The following is a 27,828-nucleotide window of genomic DNA, read 5'->3' as shown; positions in this document are numbered from 1 at the left end:
GCGTTTAGAGAAAGGGAAACGAGGCGTTTGGAGAAAGGGAAACGAGGCGTTTGGAGAAAGGGAAACGAGGCGTTTGGAGAAAGGGAAACGAGGCGTTTGGAGAAAGGGAAACGAGACATTTAGAGAAAGGGAAACGAGGCATTTAGGAGAAATGAAATCAAAACTTTTAGGAGAAATGTAGAAGAAACGAAATTAAGTCATTTAGGAGAAATGAAATCGAGTAATTTGGACCAAACGTTTATCCATTACCAGGATACATCGAACCAGCCACAGAAATCCAAAATAAAAGGCGACATCCCCGTGCAAATGAGAACGCGACCAATGTCCTCTCTCAAAACGAACGAAGGCAGAAAGGAAGGACAGGACGAGGGAAGCAAAGCAGATCGCGGCGAAAGTGGCCTTACAAAGCCGTCAAAAAGTTAATGACGTGATGGTGCACGGAGAAGCTACGGTCCTCCGTTAAAACACTAAGTCCCGCTCATTCCCTGCTCTTCGAATAATGGCTTTGGAAGAAAGACACAAGCAGAGAGAGAGATCTGGGGATGGAACGAGCTAAAAGGAATAAATTAAAGCCAAGCCATGCCCCTCCCATTACGGCAGATCCCCTTTTATACTGTCTTAGGGGGCTTTTTTCGACTACTTTTCTCTCTTCGGAGAAAACAAGATCCTCTTTCGCGTCCACCTTTCCCGGCTTTTCCGCTCCTAACGCAATAAATAGATCGCTTTGTTTCGAAAACTACCCCTGGCGGCTGTGGACGCAGTTTTAAATAAGCCCCGGCATCATTCGAAGTTTTATATCGGGGACTGGCGGGCTTAAATAAACGATGCTCCTTTAGTTTCGAAAGTAGGTTAAATTCGAGTTTTGCAAATATAGGAAAATGTGGGCGTTTAAACTAAATAGCTATTAGAATCATATAATCCTTACATTAAATCATGAACAAAAAACATATTTCTAAAAGAAATCGTAACATGATAAGTCTTACGTTTGATCCGTCATTATGGCTACTACTTAAATATATTTTAGTTCAGTTGCCAAGTGACGTTAAACGAAGGATGAGTTCTGTCACACCGTCGGCGTGGCAGCACTTTCTTAAAATTGACAGTTTTATACTACTGCAACTGTGTTATGCATTTATGCGTACACCATTTCAAATTGATCTAAAACAAAGTAATGCATTTTTTAACGGGCGCGAGACCAGCAGCGTTTTAAACTGTTAAATGGGCACCATACCGGAACCATTTTAAACGGGTGCAATAACGGAAGCATTTTAAATGGGTGCAATAACGGAAGCATTTTAAATGGGTGCAATAACGGAAGCATTTTAAATGGGTGCAATAACGTAAGCATTTTAAATGGGTGCAATAACGTAAGCATTTTAAATGGGTGCAATAACGGAAGCATTTTAAATGGGTGCAATAACGGAAGCATTTTAAATGGGTGCAATAACGGAAGCATTTTAAATGGGTGCAATAACGGAAGCATTTTAAATGGGTGCAATAACGTAAGCATTTTAAATGGGTGCAATAACGTAAGCATTTTAAATGGGTGCAATAACGGAAGCATTTTAAATGGGTGCAATAACGGAAGCATTTTAAATGGGTGCAATAACGGAAGCATTTTAAATGGGTGCAATAACGAAAGCATTTTAAATGGGTGCAATAACGGAAGCATTTTAAATGGGTGCAATAACGGAAGCATTTTAAATGGGTGCAATAACGGAAGCATTTTAAATGGGTGCAATAACGGAAGCATTTTAAATGGGTGCAATAACGGAAGCATTTTAAATGGGTGCAATAACGGAAGCATTTTAAATGGGTGCAATAACGGAAGCATTTTAAATGGGTGCAATAACGGAAGCATTTTAAATGGGTGCAATAACGGAAGCATTTTAAATGGGTGCAATAACGGAAGCATTTTAAATGGGTGCAATAACGGAAGCATTTTAAATGGGTGCAATAACGGAAGCATTTTAAATGGGTGCAATAACGGAAGCATTTTAAATGGGTGCAATAACGGAAGCATTTTAAATGGGTGCAATAACGGAAGCATTTTAAATGGGTGCAATAACGGAAGCATTTTAAATGGGTGCAATAACGGAAGCATTTTAAATGGGTGCAATAACGGAAGCATTTTAAATGGGTGCAATAACGGAAGCATTTTAAATGGGTGCAATAACGGAAGCATTTTAAATGGGTGCAATAACGGAAGCATTTTAAATGGGTGCAATAACGGAAGCATTTTAAATGGGTGCAATAACGGAAGCATTTTAAATGGGTGCAATAACGGAAGCATTTTAAATGGGTGCAATAACGGAAGCATTTTAAATGGGTGCAATAACGGAAGCATTTTAAATGGGTGCAATAACGGAAGCATTTTAAATGGGTGCAATAACGGAAGCATTTTAAATGGGTGCAATAACGGAAGCATTTTAAATGGGTGCAATAACGGAAGCATTTTAAATGGGTGCAATAACGGAAGCATTGTAAACGGTTAAATGGGCACCAGACAGGGAGCATTCTAAACTGGTGCAAGACCTGAATCATTTTAAATGGTTAAACGGGCGCGAGACCGGCACCATTTAATCGGGCACCAAACCACTAGCATTTTAAAATGGTGCCAGACCGACACCATTTTTAAACGGCCACCGCAGATTCGTTTGAGTTTCAGCAATAGACTAGAATTATGCCAAGTTATCATTCGTTGGATCCGCTTCCACGAAGTAATTAAAGGGCAACGCAAGTGACCATGCAGGGGGGTAAATTATCTTATAGATAAAAAGAACGACTGCGCATGCGCTATCTGACATAGCCTTTCCCTCTGTAAAAAAAGCAGAACCATATTTGCCGAATTTATTTTGTATAAATGCGCAAAATCCATGCATTCTTGAGTCGCGAAAATGGCCGAGGAAAGTGAAGTCTCCGTGCTTACCGACAAATCGGATCCTAAACTTCTACAAAATAAATGTAATAAAATAAATATTCTGTCGGGGTATAATGATAGGGAAATTGTTAAGGGAGACGGGATATAGGAGTGTGTGTGGTGTTGAATTTTCTTAATCCAATGTGAGGCTGGCGGCAGAGATTTACCGCGTCCAAGGCCTAATGTTTCAACCTCCATTATTAAAAATATTCAATTCACAAATAATTTTATTCCAAAACATTGTTAAATCGAAAATATCAAAGTCCAACTCTCGGAAACTAACCCAGTTCTTTTCTCCATAATAAATTAATTAAGCTAGGCCTAAATTCCTGGGTTCGTTGATTGCGAGCTAACTCAGCGGAGAAAATCGAAAAGGAGAATAAGGCTTTCGCGCTGTATAAAATCATCCTTGGAAAACCTACTTACGGCTTGTTGAAGAAAACATAGTTCCCCCTCTGCATGACCACTTGCGTTGCCCTTTAAAGGAATCAAAATACCTGAATTCGGGAAGCGAATTTTTAAAAGTATTCTGTGCCTCTTTAAGCGCTTCGCTTTGTCTCGGGTGTGATATAAAACCAACTTTACACCATAATACGCCATTTTCACTTGGATCGAACGTAGATATATCATCCCAATAACACGGCTCAAACCGCCCGCTTCACCGCCAAATCGGCGTTTGAGCGGCTTTAAAATTAAAATCTAAATCGGAAACGACAGGGAAATACAGGAACGAGGTGTCAAGGGTAAAAATAAACCATACCCTAATATAACGAATCGGTTGTCAAATTACATTAGGGCTAACGGGGATAACATTCCATAACTCGCCTTAAGCCTAGCTCGCCTACGTCTTATAAACAAAGCAACAACGTTCTAACGGGTTGCCTTTTAAACCAAATTAGAGTCGGCCCAGCTACCCTCGGGGGGTCTCGTCGCTTTCGCCTTATCGCCTTATTTCGAAGGGGACCTGGGACCCATCTGATAAGGGCCGGCCGGCTCGGTGCCAGGGTCATTCAAAACTCGTTAAAACGCGATAGCGACGAGATTCCGCGCGAGAATCAGGCCAAGGCTTAGATAAGAATTGCCTACTAAGTTAAGGAAAGCCAGGATTAAAAATTATCTCGCCAAGGAAGCCGGCCTCTCACTCAGGAAGCGGAATTCACCTCAAAGCAACGTTTAATTGAGATTCGAGCGCCATTTTCATATGCAAAATTTCGCGTCTTATCTTGATTCAACTAGTTTCTCGAGCCGAGGCTTAAATTCGTCGTTTGACTGAACGGGCTAACCTTCAGTTCTCGTTGCCAGCGAAGGCTTAACGGTCTTCCCGCTTGTGTATCATACGAATATCTATATTAAACTAACAATGGCTATATTCCCCAACTTTTGCTATTAGAATTTTACGAAAAGCATCGATAAGATTGAAAAGCAAAAGGCTTAGGAGATGAAAATTTAAATAACGAGCCGTGTATCTTTTATTACCTAAGCCTTGTATCTTTTACCTAATTATTTATTTTAGTCGTTTCTAAACACGAATTACCAAACTTGGAGGCTTTCTGTAGAGCGTGAGAAAACGAAAGTTTTCATTCAAGACTGTCGCTAACATGCGCGTGTGAACGATTTCATCTTTCTAAAAAAACGCGTCATTAACTGGATACTTTTCGCTTGTACTGGAACAGAAGGTGTACAGTTTTTACGCTTAGTTAGACTTTTCGCTTATACAGGAACAAAAGGTTTACACTTTTTTAGCTAAATTAACCTATTCGCTTTTTCTAGAACAAAATGTGCATACTTTTTGTGCATACTTATTGTGCATACTTTTTACGGTAAATTAAACTTTTTCCTTGTTCTAGAACAAAGGTGTATTTTTTTACGCTAAATTAAATAATTCTCTTGTTCTGGAACAAAAAGTGTAAATTTTTTACGCTTAATTAACCTTTTTCTAGTTTTGGAACCAAATGTGTATACTTTTTACTCTATGTTAAACTATTCGCTTGTACAGGAACAAAAGGTTTACACTTTTTTAGCTAAATTAACCTATTCGCTTGTTCTAGAACAAAATGTGTATACTTTTTACTCTATGTTAAACTATTCGCTTGTACAGGAACAAAAGGTTTACACTTTTTTAGCTAAATTAACCTATTCGCTTGTTCTAAAACAAAATGTGTATACTTTTTACTCTATGTTAAACTATTCGCTTGTACAGGAACAAAAGGTTTACACTTTTTTAGCTAAATTAACCTATTCGCTTGTTCTAAAACTAAATGTGTATACTTTTTACTCTATGTTAAACTATTCGCTTGTACAGGAACAAAAGGTTTACACCTTTTTAGCTAAATTAACCTATTCGCTTGTTCTAGAACAAAATGTGTATACTTTTTACTCTATGTTAAACTATTCGCTTGTACAGGAACAAAAGGTTTACACTTTTTTAGCTAAATTAACCTATTCGCTTGTTCTAGAACAAAATGTGCATACTTTTTGTGCATACTTTTTACGCTTAATTACCCTTTTCTTGTTTTGGAACAAAATGTGTATACTTTTTACTCTAAGTTAAACTATTCGCTTGTTCTGGAACAAAACTTTTTCACCTTCTACACCTAATTAAACTATTCGCTTGTTTTGGTGGAGTGTATTACTCTACACCGTGAACTATTCGTCAAGTAAAGAGAGTAAACTCATAGGCAGTCAATTTGGGATAAAACACTGAATAAACTATTCTGGAGTAAAATGACGTCATAAGGTTACTATTCTCAGCGAAAAGTATGTCATAAGACGATGAACTAGATGACCATCTACCGGTAACCAATGAGAATTTTCAAATTAGTCAAGTCATTTGGTTTAAATCGCGACCCGTAATATAAAATTTTATTTTTAAGAGGATACTATCCTCTTAAGGGGGAAGACTACTGTGGCCATTGTCTACTTTCGCGCTATTTCAAGCTGAACTCTTAATTTTGTATTTTAACTTATAAAATAATATTTAGTGCCTAAAATAATTTTTAAAATTTTAAATTTTAAAGTAATTAAGTTATTAATTTGGAACCCCGGAGCTAAACAAGTTGGGCAAGCGCCCAAACTACCCTTTAGTTAGGACCTTATATCTCGTTAACTATTAATATTAGAATTATCAAAATTATTTTAAGCACTAGAGGAAGGTTCAGCCTAATATGAAAAATATAATTCAATTGTGTAATTGTTAAAACAGAAACGTTCAGCTTGAACGAAAAAGAGGCTTTTACTGTATTAAAAAAAATGTGTGATTTTAACCGATAGATAACGCAACTTATGGTGGTTTTACTTGGACTTTTTCGGGGCATGTCCTAGATGAAATCTTTTATTGGTCTATGTTCAGAGCTATCCCCTCGCGTGGCTTAGAGTGGGAGGTGGAAACAACGCTAGGCTTACCTTATGGAAGTAGTCTGGCCGCAGCGTCGTCCGCTACACTTCAAGTTTCCGTTATTTCGAAGGAAATGACGTAATGGTTATGCGCGAGTTCAAACAAACTTCAACAGAAATTATACCCGTCTTTGGAAACTAAAAACCTGAAAATGTAATAACATTCTGTGAGATTTCAATGACAAAAATACACTTAATTCGGAGAATGCAGTAAGATATTCAATGGTGGATCAACCAAATTTAATTTCTAGCCCCCTCCCTGTTTCAAAACATGTAATACACCCTTTAAACGAGGTTGATATTCAAAGCAAAAAGTACACAAACTCTAAGTCAAAACATTGTTGATCAAATTACATTAATTGACATTTTTAATAACTATGAAATGATAAAGATTGAACTATGAAATGGTAAAGATTAAACTATGAAATGGTAAAGATTAAACTATGAAATGGTAAAGATTAAACTATGAAATGGTAAATATTAATCTATGAAATGGTAAGGATTAAACTACGAAATGGTAAAGATTAAACTACGAAATGGTAAGGATTAAACTACGAAATGGTAAGGATTAAACTACGAACTGGTAAGGATTAAACTACGAACTGGTAAGGATTAAACTACGAACTGGTAAGGATTAAACTACGAACTGGTAAGGATTAAACTACGAACTGGTAAGGATTAAACTACGAACTGGTCAAGATTAAACTACGAACTGGTCAAGATTAAACTACGAACTGGTAAAGATTAAACTACGAACTGGTAAAGATTAAACTACGAACTGGTAAAGATTAAACTACGAACTGGTAAATGATTAAACTACGAACTGGTAAAGATTAAACTACGAACTGGTTAAAGAGAAAACTACGAACTGGTTAAAGAGAAAACTACGAACTGGTTAAAGAGAAAACTACGAACTGGTTAAAGAGAAAACTACGAACTGGTTAAAGAGAAAACTATGAACTGGTTAAAGAGAAAACTATGAACCTGTTAAAGAGAAAACTATGTACTGGTAAGATAAATTTATGAACTGGTAAAGCTAAAACAATTGCAATTTTAAACTTTCACTTTCTATAAAGAATTTACGACTTCTAACAACCTTAAAAAAGATTAAGCAGTGAGTATCATGGTCAGGGTTGAACATAAGGATATTTTTTTAGTAGTCATCCTGACAAGTGAGCCTCCTATCTTAATTTATTTTAGTTGTCACTGACTAGTGGGGTAAAAATGGGTTATAAAAACCAGAAGGACAGCCAACATTTTGCTTTACCCGTCAGAATTCAAATTGGAGTTTAGTATCACTTGAGTTACATGACTTTGGCCCGAGGGGCTAACCACTCTTAGAAAGTCTGTACACCGGATTACGCTTAGATTAGCACTGCCAAAGGCAGGGACTTCGAAGATTACGCGTAATCCCATTAGTACAGTCAAAGGTACGGCTCTGTACACCGATTACGCGGAGTGATCAGCCCCTCGTTTTGGCCGATCACATTTTATTAAAATAAAATGGGATTGATGAATGATGAATTTATGATGCGATATGTTCGCCATTATTTTATGAATAAAGGTAAATTTTCCACTAGTCAAATTGGCTAGTGATCCACCAGATATCAATTAATTTTAGTAGTCAGAGCATTCATTTTAGTAGTCAGAGCATTCATTTTACTAGTCAGAGCATTCATTTTAGTAGTCAGAGCATTCATTTTAGTAGTCAGAGCATTTATTTTAGTAGTCAAATGCCATGACTAGTTCCTTGTGTCCTACCCTGGTCATGGAGGTATTATTAGCTTTATCGTAAGTCTATAGTAGTCAGAGCATTTATTTTACTGTAGTCAAATGCCATGACTAGACTAGTGCCTTATGTCCAACCCTGGTCATGGAGGTATTATTAGTTATATCATAAGTCTATAATAGTCAGAGCATTCATTTTAGTAGACAAATTCCGTGACTAGTGCCTTATGTCCAACCCTGGTCATGGAGGTATTATTAGATATATCATAAGTCTATAATAGTCAGAGCATTCATTTTAGTAGTCAAATTCCGTGACTAGTGCCTTATGTCCAACCCTGGTCATGGAGGTATTATTAGATATATCATAAGTCTATAATAGTCAGAGCATTCATTTTAGTAGTCAAATGCCATGACTAGACTAGTGCCTTATGTCCAACCCTGGTCATGGAGGTATTATTAGATATATCATAAGTCTATAATAGTCAGAGCATTCATTTTAGTAGCCAAATACCATGACTAGACTAGTGCCATATGTCCAACCCTGGTCATGGATGTATTATTAGTTATATCATAAGTCTATAATAGTCAGAGCATTCATTTTAGTAGACAAATTCCGTGACTAGTGCCTTATGACCAACCCTGGTCATGGAGGTATTATTAGTTATATCATAAGTCTATAATAGTCAGAGCATTCATTTTAGTAGTCAAATGCCATGACTAGACTAGTGCCATATGTCCAACCCTGGTCATGGATGTATTATTAGATATATCATAAGTCTATAATAGTCAGAGCATTCATTTTAGTAGTCAAATACCATGACTAGACTAGTGCCATATGTCCAACCCTGGTCATGGATGTATTATTAGTTATATCATAAGTCTATAATAGTCAGAGCATTCATTTTAGTAGACAAATTCCGTGACTAGTGCCTTATGACCAACCCTGGTCATGGAGGTATTATTAGTTATATCATAAGTCTATAATAGTCAGAGCATTCATTTTAGTAGTCAAATGCCATGACTAGACTAGTGCCTTATGTCCAACCCTGGTCATGGAGGTATTATTAGATATATCATAAGTCTATAATAGTCAGAGCATTCATTTTAGTAGTCAAATACCATGACTAGACTAGTGCCATATGTCCAACCCTGGTCATGGATGTATTATTAGATATATCATAAGTCTATAATAGTCAGAGCATTCATTTTAGTAGACAAATTCCGTGACTAGTGCCTTATGACCAACCCTGGTCATGGAGGTATTATTAGTTATATCATAAGTCTATAATAGTCAGAGCATTCATTTTAGTAGTCAAATGCCATGACTAGACTAGTGCCTTATGTCCAACCCTGGTCATGGAGGTATTATTAGATATATCATAAGTCTATAATAGTCAGAGCATTCATTTTAGTAGTCAAATACCATGACTAGACTAGTGCCATATGTCCAACCCTGGTCATGGATGTATTATTAGTTATATCATAAGTCTATAATAGTCAGAGCATTCATTTTAGTAGTCAAATGCCATGACTAGACTAGTGCCTTATGTCCAACCCTGGTCATGGAGGTATTATTAGATATATCATAAGTATATAGTAGTCAGAGCATTTATTTTAGTAGTCAAATGCCATGACTAGACTAGTGCCTTATGTCCAACCCTGGTCATGGAGGTATTATTAGCTTTTTCGTAAGTCTATAGTAGTCAGAGCATTTATTTTACTGTAGTCAAATGCCATGACTAGACTAGTGCCTTATGTCCAACCCTGGTCATGGAGGTATTATTAGTTATATCATAAGTCTATAATAGTCAGAGCATTCATTTTAGTAGTCAAATGCCATGACTAGACTAGTGCCTTATGTCCAACCCTGGTCATGGAGGTATTATTAGATATATCATAAGTCTATAATAGTCAGAGCATTCATTTTAGTAAACAAATTCCGTGACTAGTGCCTTATGTCCAACCCTGGTCATGGTGGTATTATTAGCTATATCATAAGTATATAGTAGTCAGAGCATTTATTTTAGTAGTCAAATGCCATGACTAGACTAGTGCCTTATGTCCAACCCTGGTCATGGAGGTATTATTAGATATATCATAAGTCTATAATAGTCAGAGCATTTATTTTAGTAGTCAAATGCCATGACTAGTTCCTTGTGTCCTACCCTGGTCATGGAGGTATTATTAGCTTTATCGTAAGTCTATAGTAGTCAGAGCATTTATTTTACTGTAGTCAAATGCCATGACTAGACTAGTGCCTTATGTCCAACCCTGGTCATGGATGTATTATTAGTTATATCATAAGTCTATAATAGTCAGAGCATTCATTTTAGTAGTCAAATGCCATGACTAGACTAGTGCCTTATGTCCAACCCTGGTCATGGAGGTATTATTAGATATATCATAAGTCTATAATAGTCAGAGCATTCATTTTAGTAGTCAAATGCCATGACTAGACTAGTGCCTTATGTCCAACCCTGGTCATGGAGGTATTATTAGATATATCATAAGTATATAGTAGTCAGAGCATTTATTTTAGTAGTCAAATGCCATGACTAGACTAGTGCCTTATGTCCAACCCTGGTCATGGAGGTATTATTAGTTATATCATAAGTATATAGTAGTCAGAGCATTTATTTTAGTAGTCAAATGCCATGACTAGACTAGTGCCTTATGTCCAACCCTGGTCATGGAGGTATTATTAGATATATCATAAGTATATAGTAGTCAGAGCATTTATTTTAGTAGTCAAATGCCATGACTAGACTAGTGCCTTATGTCCAACCCTGGTCATGGATGTATTATTAGTTATATCATAAGTCTATAATAGTCAGAGCATTCATTTTAGTAGTCAAATGCCATGACTAGACTAGTGCCTTATGTCCAACCCTGGTCATGGAGGTATTATTAGATATATCATAAGTATATAGTAGTCAGAGCATTTATTTTAGTAGTCAAATGCCATGACTAGACTAGTGCCTTATGTCCAACCCTGGTCATGGAGGTATTATTAGATATATCATAAGTATATAGTAGTCAGAGCATTTATTTTAGTAGTCAAATGCCATGACTAGACTAGTGCCTTATGTCCAACCCTGGTCATGGAGGTATTATTAGATATATCATAAGTATATAGTAGTCAGAGCATTTATTTTAGTAGTCAAATGCCATGACTAGACTAGTGCCTTATGTCCAACCCTGGTCATGGAGGTATTATTAGATATATCATAAGTCTATAATAGTCAGAGCATTCATTTTAGTAGTCAAATGCCATGACTAGACTAGTGCCTTATGTCCAACCCTGGTCATGGAGGTATTATTAGATATATCATAAGTATATAGTAGTCAGAGCATTTATTTTAGTAGTCAAATGCCATGACTAGACTAGTGCCTTATGTCCAACCCTGGTCATGGAGGTATTATTAGTTATATCATAAGTCTATAATAGTCAGAGCATTCATTTTAGTAGTCAAATGCCATGACTAGACTAGTGCCTTATGTCCAACCCTGGTCATGGAGGTATTATTAGATATATCATAAGTCTATAATAGTCAGAGCATTCATTTTAGTAAACAAATTCCGTGACTAGTGCCTTATGTCCAACCCTGGTCATGGAGGTATTATTAGATATATCATAAGTCTATAATAGTCAGAGCATTCATTTTAGTAGTCAAATGCCATGACTAGACTAGTGCCTTATGTCCAACCCTGGTCATGGAGGTATTATTAGTTATATCATAAGTCTATAATAGTCAGAGCATTCATTTTAGTAGTCAAATGCCATGACTAGACTAGTGCCTTATGTCCAACCCTGGTCATGGAGGTATTATTAGATATATCATAAGTATATAGTAGTCAGAGCATTTATTTTAGTAGTCAAATGCCATGACTAGACTAGTGCCTTATGTCCAACCCTGGTCATGGAGGTATTATTAGATATATCATAAGTATATAGTAGTCAGAGCATTTATTTTAGTAGTCAAATGCCATGACTAGACTAGTGCCTTATGTCCAACCCTGGTCATGGAGTTATTATTAGCTTTATCGTAAGACTATAGTAGTCAGAGCATTTATTTTACTGTAGTCAAATGCCATGACTAGACTAGTGCCTTATGTCCAACCCTGGTCATGGAGGTATTATTAGATATATCATAAGTCTATAATAGTCAGAGCATTTATTTTAGTAGTCAAATGCCATGACTAGTTCCTTGTGTCCTACCCTGGTCATGGAGGTATTATTAGCTTTATCGTAAGTCTATAGTAGTCAGAGCATTTATTTTACTGTAGTCAAATGCCATGACTAGACTAGTGCCTTATGTCCAACCCTGGTCATGGATGTATTATTAGTTATATCATAAGTCTATAATAGTCAGAGCATTCATTTTAGTAGTCAAATGCCATGACTAGACTAGTGCCTTATGTCCAACCCTGGTCATGGAGGTATTATTAGATATATCATAAGTATATAGTAGTCAGAGCATTTATTTTAGTAGTCAAATGCCATGACTAGACTAGTGCCTTATGTCCAACCCTGGTCATGGAGTTATTATTAGCTTTATCGTAAGACTATAGTAGTCAGAGCATTTATTTTACTGTAGTCAAATGCCATGACTAGACTAGTGCCTTATGTCCAACCCTGGTCATGGAGGTATTATTAGATATATCATAAGTCTATAATAGTCAGAGCATTTATTTTAGTAGTCAAATGCCATGACTAGTTCCTTGTGTCCTACCCTGGTCATGGAGGTATTATTAGCTTTATCGTAAGTCTATAGTAGTCAGAGCATTTATTTTACTGTAGTCAAATGCCATGACTAGTGCCTTATGTCCAACCCTGGTCATGGATGTATTATTAGTTATATCATAAGTCTATAATAGTCAGAGCATTCATTTTAGTAGTCAAATGCCATGACTAGACTAGTGCCTTATGTCCAACCCTGGTCATGGAGGTATTATTAGATATATCATAAGTCTATAATAGTCAGAGCATTCATTTTAGTAGTCAAATGCCATGACTAGACTAGTGCCTTATGTCCAACCCTGGTCATGGTGGTATTATTAGCTATATCATAAGTATATAGTAGTCAGAGCATTTATTTTAGTAGTCAAATGCCATGACTAGACTAGTGCCTTATGTCCAACCCTGGTCATGGAGGTATTATTAGATATATCATAAGTCTATAATAGTCAGAGCATTCATTTTAGTAGTCCAATTCCGTGACTAGTGCCTTATGTCCAACCCTGGTCATGGAGGTATTATTAGATATATCATAAGTCTATAATAGTCAGAGCATTCATTTTAGTAGTCAAATGCCATGACTAGACTAGTGCCTTATGTCCAACCCTGGTCATGGAGTTATTATTAGCTTTATCGTAAGACTATAGTAGTCAGAGCATTTATTTTACTGTAGTCAAATGCCATGACTAGACTAGTGCCTTATGTCCAACCCTGGTCATGGAGGTATTATTAGATATATCATAAGTCTATAATAGTCAGAGCATTTATTTTAGTAGTCAAATGCCATGACTAGTTCCTTGTGTCCTACCCTGGTCATGGAGGTATTATTAGCTTTATCGTAAGTCTATAGTAGTCAGAGCATTTATTTTACTGTAGTCAAATGCCATGACTAGACTAGTGCCTTATGTCCAACCCTGGTCATGGATGTATTATTAGTTATATCATAAGTCTATAATAGTCAGAGCATTCATTTTAGTAGTCAAATGCCATGACTAGACTAGTGCCTTATGTCCAACCCTGGTCATGGAGGTATTATTAGATATATCATAAGTCTATAATAGTCAGAGCATTCATTTTAGTAGTCAAATGCCATGACTAGACTAGTGCCTTATGTCCAACCCTGGTCATGGAGGTATTATTAGATATATCATAAGTATATAGTAGTCAGAGCATTTATTTTAGTAGTCAAATGCCATGACTAGACTAGTGCCTTATGTCCAACCCTTGTCATGTAGGTATTATTAGCTTTTTCGTAAGTCTATAGTAGTCAGAGCATTTATTTTACTGTAGTCAAATGCCATGACTAGACTAGTGCCTTATGTCCAACCCTGGTCATGGAGGTATTATTAGTTATATCATAAGTCTATAATAGTCAGAGCATTCATTTTAGTAGTCAAATGCCATGACTAGACTAGTGCCTTATGTCCAACCCTGGTCATGGAGGTATTATTAGATATATCATAAGTCTATAATAGTCAGAGCATTCATTTTAGTAAACAAATTCCGTGACTAGTGCCTTATGTCCAACCCTGGTCATGGTGGTATTATTAGCTATATCATAAGTATATAGTAGTCAGAGCATTTATTTTAGTAGTCAAATGCCATGACTAGACTAGTGCCTTATGTCCAACCCTGGTCATGGAGGTATTATTAGATATATCATAAGTCTATAATAGTCAGAGCATTCATTTTAGTAGTCAAATGCCATGACTAGACTAGTGCCTTATGTCCAACCCTGGTCATGGAGGTATTATTAGTTATATCATAAGTCTATAATAGTCAGAGCATTTATTTTAGTAGTCAAATGCCATGACTAGACTAGTGCCTTATGTCCAACCCTGGTCATGGAGGTATTATTAGATATATCATAAGTCTATAATAGTCAGAGCATTTATTTTAGTAGTCAAATGCCATGACTAGTTCCTTGTGTCCTACCCTGGTCATGGAGGTATTATTAGCTTTATCGTAAGTCTATAGTAGTCAGAGCATTTATTTTACTGTAGTCAAATGCCATGACTAGACTAGTGCCTTATGTCCAACCCTGGTCATGGATGTATTATTAGTTATATCATAAGTCTATAATAGTCAGAGCATTCATTTTAGTAGTCAAATGCCATGACTAGACTAGTGCCTTATGTCCAACCCTGGTCATGGAGGTATTATTAGATATATCATAAGTATATAGTAGTCAGAGCATTTATTTTAGTAGTCAAATGCCATGACTAGACTAGTGCCTTATGTCCAACCCTGGTCATGGATGTATTATTAGATATATCATAAGTCTATAATAGTCAGAGCATTCATTTTAGTAGTCAAATACCATGACTAGACTAGTGCCATATGTCCAACCCTGGTCATGGATGTATTATTAGTTATATCATAAGTCTATAATAGTCAGAGCATTCATTTTAGTAGTCAAATGCCATGACTAGACTAGTGCCTTATGTCCAACCCTGGTCATGGAGGTATTATTAGATATATCATAAGTATATAGTAGTCAGAGCATTTATTTTAGTAGTCAAATGCCATGACTAGACTAGTGCCTTATGTCCAACCCTGGTCATGGAGGTATTATTAGCTTTTTCGTAAGTCTATAGTAGTCAGAGCATTTATTTTACTGTAGTCAAATGCCATGACTAGACTAGTGCCTTATGTCCAACCCTGGTCATGGAGGTATTATTAGTTATATCATAAGTCTATAATAGTCAGAGCATTCATTTTAGTAGTCAAATGCCATGACTAGACTAGTGCCTTATGTCCAACCCTGGTCATGGAGGTATTATTAGATATATCATAAGTCTATAATAGTCAGAGCATTCATTTTAGTAAACAAATTCCGTGACTAGTGCCTTATGTCCAACCCTGGTCATGGTGGTATTATTAGCTATATCATAAGTATATAGTAGTCAGAGCATTTATTTTAGTAGTCAAATGCCATGACTAGACTAGTGCCTTATGTCCAACCCTGGTCATGGAGGTATTATTAGATATATCATAAGTCTATAATAGTCAGAGCATTTATTTTAGTAGTCAAATGCCATGACTAGTTCCTTGTGTCCTACCCTGGTCATGGAGGTATTATTAGCTTTATCGTAAGTCTATAGTAGTCAGAGCATTTATTTTACTGTAGTCAAATGCCATGACTAGACTAGTGCCTTATGTCCAACCCTGGTCATGGATGTATTATTAGTTATATCATAAGTCTATAATAGTCAGAGCATTCATTTTAGTAGTCAAATGCCATGACTAGACTAGTGCCTTATGTCCAACCCTGGTCATGGAGGTATTATTAGATATATCATAAGTCTATAATAGTCAGAGCATTCATTTTAGTAGTCAAATGCCATGACTAGACTAGTGCCTTATGTCCAACCCTGGTCATGGAGGTATTATTAGATATATCATAAGTATATAGTAGTCAGAGCATTTATTTTAGTAGTCAAATGCCATGACTAGACTAGTGCCTTATGTCCAACCCTGGTCATGGAGGTATTATTAGTTATATCATAAGTATATAGTAGTCAGAGCATTTATTTTAGTAGTCAAATGCCATGACTAGACTAGTGCCTTATGTCCAACCCTGGTCATGGAGGTATTATTAGATATATCATAAGTATATAGTAGTCAGAGCATTTATTTTAGTAGTCAAATGCCATGACTAGACTAGTGCCTTATGTCCAACCCTGGTCATGGATGTATTATTAGTTATATCATAAGTCTATAATAGTCAGAGCATTCATTTTAGTAGTCAAATGCCATGACTAGACTAGTGCCTTATGTCCAACCCTGGTCATGGAGGTATTATTAGATATATCATAAGTATATAGTAGTCAGAGCATTTATTTTAGTAGTCAAATGCCATGACTAGACTAGTGCCTTATGTCCAACCCTGGTCATGGAGGTATTATTAGATATATCATAAGTATATAGTAGTCAGAGCATTTATTTTAGTAGTCAAATGCCATGACTAGACTAGTGCCTTATGTCCAACCCTGGTCATGGAGGTATTATTAGATATATCATAAGTATATAGTAGTCAGAGCATTTATTTTAGTAGTCAAATGCCATGACTAGACTAGTGCCTTATGTCCAACCCTGGTCATGGAGGTATTATTAGATATATCATAAGTCTATAATAGTCAGAGCATTCATTTTAGTAGTCAAATGCCATGACTAGACTAGTGCCTTATGTCCAACCCTGGTCATGGAGGTATTATTAGATATATCATAAGTATATAGTAGTCAGAGCATTTATTTTAGTAGTCAAATGCCATGACTAGACTAGTGCCTTATGTCCAACCCTGGTCATGGAGGTATTATTAGTTATATCATAAGTCTATAATAGTCAGAGCATTCATTTTAGTAGTCAAATGCCATGACTAGACTAGTGCCTTATGTCCAACCCTGGTCATGGAGGTATTATTAGATATATCATAAGTCTATAATAGTCAGAGCATTCATTTTAGTAAACAAATTCCGTGACTAGTGCCTTATGTCCAACCCTGGTCATGGAGGTATTATTAGATATATCATAAGTCTATAATAGTCAGAGCATTCATTTTAGTAGTCAAATGCCATGACTAGACTAGTGCCTTATGTCCAACCCTGGTCATGGAGGTATTATTAGTTATATCATAAGTCTATAATAGTCAGAGCATTCATTTTAGTAGTCAAATGCCATGACTAGACTAGTGCCTTATGTCCAACCCTGGTCATGGAGGTATTATTAGATATATCATAAGTATATAGTAGTCAGAGCATTTATTTTAGTAGTCAAATGCCATGACTAGACTAGTGCCTTATGTCCAACCCTGGTCTAGGAGGTATTATTAGATATATCATAAGTATATAGTAGTCAGAGCATTTATTTTAGTAGTCAAATGCCATGACTAGACTAGTGCCTTATGTCCAACCCTGGTCATGGAGTTATTATTAGCTTTATCGTAAGACTATAGTAGTCAGAGCATTTATTTTACTGTAGTCAAATGCCATGACTAGACTAGTGCCTTATGTCCAACCCTGGTCATGGAGGTATTATTAGATATATCATAAGTCTATAATAGTCAGAGCATTTATTTTAGTAGTCAAATGCCATGACTAGTTCCTTGTGTCCTACCCTGGTCATGGAGGTATTATTAGCTTTATCGTAAGTCTATAGTAGTCAGAGCATTTATTTTACTGTAGTCAAATGCCATGACTAGACTAGTGCCTTATGTCCAACCCTGGTCATGGATGTATTATTAGTTATATCATAAGTCTATAATAGTCAGAGCATTCATTTTAGTAGTCAAATGCCATGACTAGACTAGTGCCTTATGTCCAACCCTGGTCATGGAGGTATTATTAGATATATCATAAGTATATAGTAGTCAGAGCATTTATTTTAGTAGTCAAATGCCATGACTAGACTAGTGCCTTATGTCCAACCCTGGTCATGGAGTTATTATTAGCTTTATCGTAAGACTATAGTAGTCAGAGCATTTATTTTACTGTAGTCAAATGCCATGACTAGACTAGTGCCTTATGTCCAACCCTGGTCATGGAGGTATTATTAGATATATCATAAGTCTATAATAGTCAGAGCATTTATTTTAGTAGTCAAATGCCATGACTAGTTCCTTGTGTCCTACCCTGGTCATGGAGGTATTATTAGCTTTATCGTAAGTCTATAGTAGTCAGAGCATTTATTTTACTGTAGTCAAATGCCATGACTAGTGCCTTATGTCCAACCCTGGTCATGGATGTATTATTAGTTATATCATAAGTCTATAATAGTCAGAGCATTCATTTTAGTAGTCAAATGCCATGACTAGACTAGTGCCTTATGTCCAACCCTGGTCATGGAGGTATTATTAGATATATCATAAGTCTATAATAGTCAGAGCATTCATTTTAGTAGTCAAATGCCATGACTAGACTAGTGCCTTATGTCCAACCCTGGTCATGGTGGTATTATTAGCTATATCATAAGTATATAGTAGTCAGAGCATTTATTTTAGTAGTCAAATGCCATGACTAGACTAGTGCCTTATGTCCAACCCTGGTCATGGAGGTATTATTAGATATATCATAAGTCTATAATAGTCAGAGCATTCATTTTAGTAGTCCAATTCCGTGACTAGTGCCTTATGTCCAACCCTGGTCATGGAGGTATTATTAGATATATCATAAGTCTATAATAGTCAGAGCATTCATTTTAGTAGTCAAATGCCATGACTAGACTAGTGCCTTATGTCCAACCCTGGTCATGGAGTTATTATTAGCTTTATCGTAAGACTATAGTAGTCAGAGCATTTATTTTACTGTAGTCAAATGCCATGACTAGACTAGTGCCTTATGTCCAACCCTGGTCATGGAGGTATTATTAGATATATCATAAGTCTATAATAGTCAGAGCATTTATTTTAGTAGTCAAATGCCATGACTAGTTCCTTGTGTCCTACCCTGGTCATGGAGGTATTATTAGCTTTATCGTAAGTCTATAGTAGTCAGAGCATTTATTTTACTGTAGTCAAATGCCATGACTAGACTAGTGCCTTATGTCCAACCCTGGTCATGGATGTATTATTAGTTATATCATAAGTCTATAATAGTCAGAGCATTCATTTTAGTAGTCAAATGCCATGACTAGACTAGTGCCTTATGTCCAACCCTGGTCATGGAGGTATTATTAGATATATCATAAGTCTATAATAGTCAGAGCATTCATTTTAGTAGTCAAATGCCATGACTAGACTAGTGCCTTATGTCCAACCCTGGTCATGGAGGTATTATTAGATATATCATAAGTATATAGTAGTCAGAGCATTTATTTTAGTAGTCAAATGCCATGACTAGACTAGTGCCTTATGTCCAACCCTTGTCATGTAGGTATTATTAGCTTTTTCGTAAGTCTATAGTAGTCAGAGCATTTATTTTACTGTAGTCAAATGCCATGACTAGACTAGTGCCTTATGTCCAACCCTGGTCATGGAGGTATTATTAGTTATATCATAAGTCTATAATAGTCAGAGCATTCATTTTAGTAGTCAAATGCCATGACTAGACTAGTGCCTTATGTCCAACCCTGGTCATGGAGGTATTATTAGATATATCATAAGTCTATAATAGTCAGAGCATTCATTTTAGTAAACAAATTCCGTGACTAGTGCCTTATGTCCAACCCTGGTCATGGTGGTATTATTAGCTATATCATAAGTATATAGTAGTCAGAGCATTTATTTTAGTAGTCAAATGCCATGACTAGACTAGTGCCTTATGTCCAACCCTGGTCATGGAGGTATTATTAGATATATCATAAGTCTATAATAGTCAGAGCATTCATTTTAGTAGTCAAATGCCATGACTAGACTAGTGCCTTATGTCCAACCCTGGTCATGGAGGTATTATTAGTTATATCATAAGTCTATAATAGTCAGAGCATTTATTTTAGTAGTCAAATGCCATGACTAGACTAGTGCCTTATGTCCAACCCTGGTCATGGAGGTATTATTAGATATATCATAAGTCTATAATAGTCAGAGCATTTATTTTAGTAGTCAAATGCCATGACTAGTTCCTTGTGTCCTACCCTGGTCATGGAGGTATTATTAGCTTTATCGTAAGTCTATAGTAGTCAGAGCATTTATTTTACTGTAGTCAAATGCCATGACTAGACTAGTGCCTTATGTCCAACCCTGGTCATGGATGTATTATTAGTTATATCATAAGTCTATAATAGTCAGAGCATTCATTTTAGTAGTCAAATGCCATGACTAGACTAGTGCCTTATGTCCAACCCTGGTCATGGAGGTATTATTAGATATATCATAAGTATATAGTAGTCAGAGCATTTATTTTAGTAGTCAAATGCCATGACTAGACTAGTGCCTTATGTCCAACCCTGGTCATGGAGTTATTATTAGCTTTATCGTAAGACTATAGTAGTCAGAGCATTTATTTTACTGTAGTCAAATGCCATGACTAGACTAGTGCCTTATGTCCAACCCTGGTCATGGAGGTATTATTAGATATATCATAAGTCTATAATAGTCAGAGCATTTATTTTAGTAGTCAAATGCCATGACTAGTTCCTTGTGTCCTACCCTGGTCATGGAGGTATTATTAGCTTTATCGTAAGTCTATAGTAGTCAGAGCATTTATTTTACTGTAGTCAAATGCCATGACTAGACTAGTGCCTTATGTCCAACCCTGGTCATGGATGTATTATTAGTTATATCATAAGTCTATAATAGTCAGAGCATTCATTTTAGTAGTCAAATGCCATGACTAGACTAGTGCCTTATGTCCAACCCTGGTCATGGAGGTATTATTAGATATATCATAAGTCTATAATAGTCAGAGCATTCATTTTAGTAGTCAAATGCCATGACTAGACTAGTGCCTTATGTCCAACCCTGGTCATGGAGGTATTATTAGATATATCATAAGTCTATAATAGTCAGAGCATTCATTTTAGTAGTCAAATGCCATGACTAGACTAGTGCCTTATGTCCAACCCTGGTCATGGTGGTATTATTAGCTATATCATAAGTATATAGTAGTCAGAGCATTTATTTTAGTAGTCAAATGCCATGACTAGACTAGTGCCTTATGTCCAACCCTGGTCATGGAGGTATTATTAGATATATCATAAGTATATAGTAGTCAGAGCATTCATTTTAGTAGTCAAATGCCATGACTAGACTAGTGCCTTATGTCCAACCCTGGTCATGGAGTTATTATTAGCTTTATCGTAAGACTATAGTAGTCAGAGCATTTATTTTACTGTAGTCAAATGCCATGACTAGACTAGTGCCTTATGTCCAACCCTGGTCATGGAGGTATTATTAGATATATCATAAGTCTATAATAGTCAGAGCATTTATTTTAGTAGTCAAATGCCATGACTAGTTCCTTGTGTCCTACCCTGGTCATGGAGGTATTATTAGCTTTATCGTAAGTCTATAGTAGTCAGAGCATTTATTTTACTGTAGTCAAATGCCATGACTAGACTAGTGCCTTATGTCCAACCCTGGTCATGGATGTATTATTAGTTATATCATAAGTCTATAATAGTCAGAGCATTCATTTTAGTAGTCAAATGCCATGACTAGACTAGTGCCTTATGTCCAACCCTGGTCATGGAGGTATTATTAGATATATCATAAGTATATAGTAGTCAGAGCATTTATTTTAGTAGTCAAATGCCATGACTAGACTAGTGCCTTATGTCCAACCCTTGTCATGTAGGTATTATTAGCTTTTTCGTAAGTCTATAGTAGTCAGAGCATTTATTTTACTGTAGTCAAATGCCATGACTAGACTAGTGCCTTATGTCCAACCCTGGTCATGGAGGTATTATTAGTTATATCATAAGTCTATAATAGTCAGAGCATTCATTTTAGTAGTCAAATGCCATGACTAGACTAGTGCCTTATGTCCAACCCTGGTCATGGAGGTATTATTAGATATATCATAAGTATATAGTAGTCAGAGCATTTATTTTAGTAGTCAAATGCCATGACTAGACTAGTGCCTTATGTCCAACCCTTGTCATGTAGGTATTATTAGCTTTTTCGTAAGTCTATAGTAGTCAGAGCATTTATTTTACTGTAGTCAAATGCCATGACTAGACTAGTGCCTTATGTCCAACCCTGGTCATGGAGGTATTATTAGATATATCATAAGTCTATAATAGTCAGAGCATTCATTTTAGTAGTCAAATGCCATGACTAGACTAGTGCCTTATGTCCAACCCTGGTCATGGAGGTATTATTAGATATATCATAAGTATATAGTAGTCAGAGCATTCATTTTAGTAGTCAAATGCCATGACTAGACTAGTGCCTTATGTCCAACCCTGGTCATGGAGTTATTATTAGCTTTATCGTAAGACTATAGTAGTCAGAGCATTTATTTTACTGTAGTCAAATGCCATGACTAGACTAGTGCCTTATGTCCAACCCTGGTCATGGAGGTATTATTAGTTATATCATAAGTCTATAATAGTCAGAGCATTCATTTTAGTAGTCAAATGCCATGACTAGACTAGTGCCTTATGTCCAACCCTGGTCATGGAGGTATTATTAGATATATCATAAGTATATAGTAGTCAGAGCATTCATTTTAGTAGTCAAATGCCATGACTAGACTAGTGCCTTATGTCCAACCCTGGTCATGGAGGTATTATTAGTTATATCATAAGTCTATAATAGTCAGAGCATTCATTTTAGTAGTCAAATGCCATGACTAGACTAGTGCCTTATGTCCAACCCTGGTCATGGAGGTATTATTAGTTATATCATAAGTCTATAATAGTCAGAGCATTCATTTTAGTAGTCAAATGCCATGACTAGACTAGTGCCTTATGTCCAACCCTGGTCATGGAGGTATTATTAGTTATATCATAAGTCTATAATAGTCAGAGCATTCATTTTAGTAGTCAAATGCCATGACTAGACTAGTGCCTTATGTCCAACCCTGGTCATGGAGGTATTATTAGCTATATCATAAGTATATAGTAGTCAGAGCATTTATTTTAGTAGTCAAATGCCATGACTAGACTAGTGCCTTATGTCCAACCCTGGTCATGGAGGTATTATTAGCTATATCATAAGTATATAGTAGTCAGAGCATTTATTTTAGTAGTCAAATGCCATGACTAGACTAGTGCCTTATGTCCAACCCTGGTCATGGAGGTATTATTAGTTATATCATAAGTCTATAATAGTCAGAGCATTCATTTTAGTAGTCAAATGCCATGACTAGACTAGTGCCTTATGTCCAACCCTGGTCATGGAGGTATTATTAGTTATATCATAAGTCTATAATAGTCAGAGCATTCATTTTAGTAGTCAAATGCCATGACTAGACTAGTGCCTTATGTCCAACCCTGGTCATAGAGGTATTATTAGCTATATCATAAGTCTATAGTAGTCAGAGCATTTATTATAACCCTGATCATGGTTATGTTTTCACCGAGGTGTGCTTAAATCGCGTCGAAAAACATCAGATTTAGGGAATCAATGAGCTCCCGGGTTGATTTGATTTCTGTTAGGGGAAAAGAGCTTATACTTTTCAAGCATGCGGGGGATTGTAAGAAACGCTAAATATCGTCTCAACACAGTAATTCTCTCGAAATTGAAATAAATTCTACATTGAAAGATGGTCTGCTAACGTAATTAGCGCCAATCAGTCGTAACTTTTGTTAAACCTGCTAGCGGAAATATGTTGATCCACCATAAGTATAGACGTGCGTTCTCCCTTTCAATACATAAACCCTCAAAGAATGCTCGTTCCAATCGATCCAGGGACGAGCGCCAAGCCTTCGGTGCCCTAAGACACAGGACACGGGCGAAGCTAATGCATTCAGGAAAATCTTTTCAGTAAATTAGAAGTGGAAGGGAGGAATATTTTAGAAACGTTAAAAGCGTTCGTCACTTTGCAAACCCAGCCAAGATTATTCAACTTCACGAAACACTTAGTGATAATGGGGGAGGGGTCAGGGTAGAGCGGGAACCACAGTCCCCCTCAAATCAAGAGGGGATTGCCGGGGCCAAAAATAAATTAAATTAGTTGGAATGCGGGGGGTGAAGACGCGTCCTGACTCCTGGTGGCCAATGCCGACGTTCAATTGAGGCTGGGGTTGCCATAGCGTCTGCTTAGCAGACGATTCTACGTATGATGGTTTTTGTACGTATACTTCGTTGCGCTCTTGGAAGCGGCAATTTTTATGGTTTGAATAGTTTCCCCATAGTGATAGACTCGCAGTTTTCCCAGAATCAATATCATGAGTCAGTTTATTTTTTTAAATCGTATAATTGGTAACTTAACTAACCATAAGAATGGCGGATGTAGCCTTATCCGTTCTTTCTTAAAACTATCTATTGATAAAGAAGTGTATATATTAGGAAATTTACAATCCGTAAATTAAGTAGTCTCCATAATATTGGTCAGTTATAAATACGAATAGTTTGATATTAATTAGATGCTATACGCCACGTGGCGCTAGTTAGATATTTTTGGGTTAAACTTAATTAGTTAACATTTTTGATATAAATATTTAAAAATTAGCGACTAGTACAGATATACTGAGTTAAAAAATTTCAAACGAAATCTTAAAAGTGTACACAAATATTTTATTACCTCTCCGAGGGGACTTTGTACCCTAGGAGGGGTTATACAACCACCGTGTCTGTCTGTCTGTGGGTCTGTCTGTTGGTCTGTCTGTCAGGCCTGCGAACGCGTTCGCATTTTCGGGGCAAAGTGTAATCACTGCGTACGCAGTTTCTTGGCTCACTGCGTACGCAGTCGAATAACCGTTTTAGCAGTTTAAAGGTTGGCAAAACCACCGTGTGACGGTAAGCGTTAACGGATAAATTTGTGATTGCGTTGAGTTTGGTTGGTTGGTTTTTTTTTCGTTAACGCCTACTGTGTGTTTTTTCCAACTCCTTCTTTTTGACTTTTGGGACGGACCGAATGCTGAGTGTTATGGAAACCTCTCAACGTGCAATGGCAGGGTTTCCACCAATTGTTCACGGTATTCGTCATAGTATCAATTTGCGATCGCGGGCGGGTTTCGAACCCGAGACCGCCTGCATGACAGGTGAGCGTTCTACCACAGAACCACCAACACTCTTTACGCTTCATCGAAAATTAGACCTTCAGCTTTATCGGAAGCGTATTTAATAGAGTATGAAATTTTGGTTTAATTGATATAGAACAAGATTTCGTGTAAGATTTAAATTATTGCGTCGAAGAAATTCTAATTTAGCGATTTCTCTATTGATTAAAAACAAATGCGCCACACAGGTTTTGAACCCGGGCCGTTCAGTTAGGCAGTTGAGCGCTCTACCACAGAACCAACGATAACTCCTTAGCTGTACTGCAAATAAGACACTAATCGTAAGCATAATAGTTAATACAGTTTACTAGATATATTAAATTTGAATTTCAGCATATTTTGGTATTAACTTCGGTATAAGATATATATATATTTTAATATATTATTATAATAATAATATCATAAGTAACATAATAACAATAAGTATGACAATTAACGAGATTTACAACCAAATTGATTTTCATTGTTATTGCATAATCAAGATGTTTTCTCAGCACAGAGCCCTCTAGTGTCTAAAATACGCTAAGCCGAAATATCTGGTTTTCGATAGATAGGCGGAATATTAGGCTAAAATGATAAAAATTAAAAACGTTTTTCTCGGCGCCACGAGCTCATGTTTTTTTATCACGCATGATTCTCAGGTGGGCTTCCTAACAAAGCCAAAGCCCCTCGCGACTCCAGAACGTACTCTCCGATATGAGGCTTAAATTTTTATCAAAAAGTAGTCATCCAAAACGGTAAGTCGCGAGTCCAAGTCACAGCTTGAAGAGAGTATCAGTGCCGAAAAAAGGTTCGGTTAGAAAATTAGCTTTAAAGCTATAGGAAGTGTCATACTTATGAAGTTATTGTAATTATGTTACTTATGATAATAGTAATAAGCAGATAGGGTGGTGCCTTGGGTATTAGCCTAAGTCATCCGGTGACTTTTAAAGCCATTATTATTTATATATTATATATTATTATTATTATGTATAAATAATATACATGTACATAATACGACGAATTCCAAAATTATTTGATTAATTAATTAAATTTTACATTTTATATCGTTAGCGGTAATACGGTGTAAACATTCGGTAATTTCGCCTAAATTTTATGCCTTTTAGAATCTACATTGAGCCTGCGCAGGTACACTTATCATTTTAATGACGTAGTTGGATAAAAAGTAGTAAGATGTGGCCTTAGGTGGTGCCTTGGGTATTATTATTTATTATACTTAAAAATCTCGTAAACGTCTGCCTGGCTGATTATTATTTTTTTATTATTACATAATAAACATCTGTTACAAATACCGCGTTTTCTTATACCAACGTAAAGAAAGCGGAAGGTTATCAAGCGTGAAAGTAGTACATTCCAGCTTCCACGCTACGACCGAACCAGACTATAGCCTTAGTAGCTTACTTACCTCGCAGCTAAAACTTCCCCACGATGAGAGGTAAAATCTACAGCCTCCAAAGTCGGTTTAAGATATCACGTGTCAATGTGTCCAACTGCTTTAGGAGGAGAGGGGACTTTCCCCGTTTTGGGGAGAGGGGGCCAGGATACATTAGCTTCCCATTGATTCGGCCGATCAAGTCTTTCGGCGTATATTCGGCGTTCGTTGTACCCCCGCTTGTACACGGCCAACTCCATTGGGAATGCAAAAGTTAAAGCATTTTCACGTCGGGCTAAATGGCTTATAATTAGGCCTAGGAGAATTAGACCCCCCCCTCCCTCCTCCCTCCTCCAGAACCGAGTGCTCGAATTCTCGAACTCTAAATAGATTTGTATTGTTAATTTACAACGTTCCATATATGGTATAAATTGAAAATTTAGAAAGTTTGACGATCGAATTATAAGCATATGTTCATATCCATCACGTCAAATTGTTCATCTTTATATAAAGTTGTTTTATGACTTTGTATTACAAGGAGCGTCTAAACTTTTAATAAGACTTATGATATTTACTTGAAAGGAAGGAGTTAAAGGTAATGCGGATATCATTAAGGATCGTTGAAGTCCCACCCTTTGAGTATATATTAATTTGTCGTTTTTAATTCCTTAAGTCTTATTATGTGTCACATTTCTGTAATGATTGTTGAATGGTTAAAAATACATTTTAACATATTTAAGCTTTTCTGGGGCTCTTACAGAGTTTAATTTAAAGTTAAATACCGATTTCATTAAGATAATTTATTTAAAAAATAAAGGTTTATATAAGATCGTTGATTTTTATTATAAATATCGGATTATTTAAGATCGTTGATTTATATAGTAAACATCGGTTTATTTAAGAGAGTTTATTTGTAAAAATATCGGTTTATTTGAGTTTATTTGTAGAAATATCGATTTATTTGAGAGTTTATTTGTAAAAATTTCGGTTTATTTGAGAGTTTATTTGTAGAAATATCGGTTTATTTAAGAGTTTATTTGTAAAAATATCGGTTTATTTGAGAGTTTATTTGT

At 36.3% G+C, this 27,828-nt stretch overlaps 1 protein-coding gene across 2 annotated transcripts in view; it reads right to left on the bottom strand.

The window, feature by feature from the left end:
• The window catches only part of LOC149961976 (zwei Ig domain protein zig-8-like), a 304,615-nt gene that overhangs the window by 5,275 nt on the left and 271,512 nt on the right, over positions 1-27,828 (bottom strand). For both annotated transcript variants that reach the window (XM_090177840.1, XM_090177845.1), the window contains exon 6: positions 6,323-6,459. The gene's annotated coding sequence lies outside the window, so the exon portion shown is untranslated. The remainder of the gene's footprint in view (positions 1-6,322; positions 6,460-27,828) is intronic.

This window comes from Leiobunum rupestre, chromosome 1 (assembly GCF_980474605.1).
Source record: "Leiobunum rupestre chromosome 1, qqLeiRupe1.1.hap1, whole genome shotgun sequence".
NCBI lineage: Eukaryota > Metazoa > Arthropoda > Arachnida > Opiliones > Sclerosomatidae > Leiobunum > Leiobunum rupestre.
Note: the sequence above shows the minus strand (reverse complement) of the source record. Positions and strands in the feature narration are given on the sequence as shown.